We start from the raw sequence: 2,809 nt of genomic DNA on the forward strand, positions 1-2,809 counted from the left end.
AAGATCGACCAGTTTGGCTTGGAGAACCTACAAGCAGTCCGGCTCTGATGCCAATGCTGTTAGGACCCCGACTCAATGCCACATCGATCTAGCATGTAACACCTCATATCACTTTGCGGCCTCACGCACGGTATTCCCACGGGTGTCGCCTTACCTTTGCCCGGGACTGTTTGCGCCTTTTGGCACACGTATATGATAGTGTCGCTAGCATCCATATGATAAGGAGCCCAGGCTGACATGGCTAGTCGTAAACCCAAAGTGGCACAGACTTACAGGGACAGGCATCCATGACCCAGCATCGAACGTTTCGGTCATCAGCGAGTGAATCCGGGCTGTAGCACTGGGCTAGCAGGACTCCAGTAAACCGGGATGTAGCGGGCTAACATGACTCCGGTATTCATCGCGTGTGTTGGGGATATTACCACTAGGCGTAAACCGGCCTACTTGGGCCGGGTTAACTTCATAGTGGTATAAGCAGGTGAAGGCCCAAGGCCTATAGTCGGTTTAGAATCTGTAGCCGTAAACCGACCTGATGTATAACTTGTATTGTAAGTTAGGAATAGAGAGATACCAACCGGGATACGAATATGAACCGGTTGGGACTCTATGGACCGACGGGCGTCACCCGTGTATATAAGGGGACGACCCGGCGGCGGTTCGAGAGAGACAACGACAACAACTCGAATCTAGGCGAAGCTTGTTTGCTCCCTAGCCATCGAGACCACATCAATTCCATCACAACTAGACGTAGGCTTTTACCTTCATCGAAGGGGCTGAACTAGTATAAACCCCTCGTGTCTTTGTGTCCGCTTTAACCCCTTCAAGTAAACTCGTAGCGATGGCTCCGCGACTAAGTCCTTTCGCTAGGACATCTGCCGTGACAAATCCACGACAGTTGGCGCCCACCGTGGGGCTATCGCATGATGGTTTGACGATCTTGGAGGGCAAGCTCAAAGGACTCGAAGGCTATGCTGTGGGCCAGATGACCAAGAGTCGTCGTGGCAAGATCTACATCGACGATGCAGGATGGGTCCCGAGGCCGATTCGATTGAGTATGGGTACCGGGTCCCCTTCGGCGGCATACACGTTTTCATTGGCAAGATCGGTGAGCCAGGGCCTGAGCCGGACATCTGCACCGACCTCGTCGAAACGGCTCAGCGTGCGAGATCTACCCGGGCTAAACCGGCCGTGAAGCGTGCCTTCGTCGGAGTCATCCACGGAGGAAGGCGTGAGGACGAGTCAGAACACGGTAGCGAGGCCGTCATCTATTCCGGCGACGAGTCCTTGACCGGAGAGACCGAATCACTATACCAGTTACAGGACGATCAGGTTAGGGGCTGTTCCGATGGCGACAGTATTCCGGACCCCCCAGGCCAGGTCAACCGGGTTGGAATATTCATGGCCGGCACACAGGCGGCGAATCACTCTTCGACCGCCGCGGCAATGCTCTCCGGATCAGCAGGGTCAGGAGGCCTTGTGCGCCCGCCGGTTCAAGTCCTATCTGCTCTGTTTGATGCACTAGCCGCGCTTATGGCAGAGGACAATCCGGCGGATCAGGAGGCCCATAATGCAGAAATTGCGAAGGTGAGAGAGCAGATCGTGCAAGCCAAAGTGGATCTGGCAGCAGAAAAAGACAGGATGGCTGCAGAGCGGGCCGCTTTGGACGCCCAGGCCTATAAACTCATGCTTGACCAGAACGCACCACAGGAGGTTTTGAAGCGGAAGCACAGATCACGCCTGCCGTTAGGGTTGGACCCCCGAAATCTCTTTCACACTCCAGGAGCTGGACCCAGTAATCCGCCGCAGTACCCGGAGACAAACCGGATTGAGGCACCAGGACCAGGGGGGACGGTCCAACCTCGCCTGATGGAGCCTCTTCAGCAGAACATTGTGAATTTTCCGCCGGTCCAGACACCCCCAGGTCATTATTCTAATCCTATGGACAACCTTGTTGCAGCTGCCGCGCGATTAGAGGCTATCCCAGTTGAAGGGGACTCTCCGCAAGCGATAGAGACACGCCGGGTTAAGGAGCTTCTCCGGACCGCGCTGATTCAGCAGGAAGCATACTCGTACAGCCGTGATCGGATTCACTCTATGCCCCGTCCAAGCCGAAGCTATAGCAGGCGCATGGATGAACCGGCTATATCGAGCAATGCGCGAGGCCGCGAAGCAGCACATGGCAATAGCCCGGCAGGCGGTGTTCGCGAGGCTCAGGATGTGGTGGACCGGGCCTGGGCACGGAGGGAAGCCGAGTTAGCAGCACAGGATGATGCGGATCAACTTACACCGGTTCGCCCTACCACCTTTGCTGGACCAGGAGTCGCATCCGCTTTGGGAGTGCCTTGTTTAATCCCCGCTTTACGCAATGTGCGCCTGCCCAAAGATTTCAAGGGTCCACACAAGGTGCCGAATTACACCGCTGATTTACCCCCTAAAGCATGGGTAGAGAGTTATGAGATGGCCATGGAAATGCTGGATGTGGATGAGGCCGCATGTGCAAAATACTTCACCATGATGCTTGAGGGCACGGCTCGTACTTGGTTAAAGAGCCTGCCACCCAATTCTATCAGCTCATGGGCCCAGTTGCGGGCCCAGTTTATACAGAATTTTAAGGATACATGTAAGCAGCCCAAGTCCATAGTAGACCTGGCGGCTTGTGTCCAGGAGGAAGGAGAATCAACGACCCGTTGGGTGCGCCACGTTTCGGAAATTTTGCACTCGTCTGACAGGATTAATGCTGACTCTGCGATCTTAACTCTGGAAGGCAACTGTCGGTTTGAGCCTCTAAAATTGAAGTTGGGACGCATGA

This window comes from Triticum dicoccoides, chromosome 3B (genome assembly GCF_002162155.2).
Source record: "Triticum dicoccoides isolate Atlit2015 ecotype Zavitan chromosome 3B, WEW_v2.0, whole genome shotgun sequence".
In the NCBI taxonomy this organism is placed as follows: Eukaryota; Viridiplantae; Streptophyta; class Magnoliopsida; order Poales; family Poaceae; genus Triticum; species Triticum dicoccoides.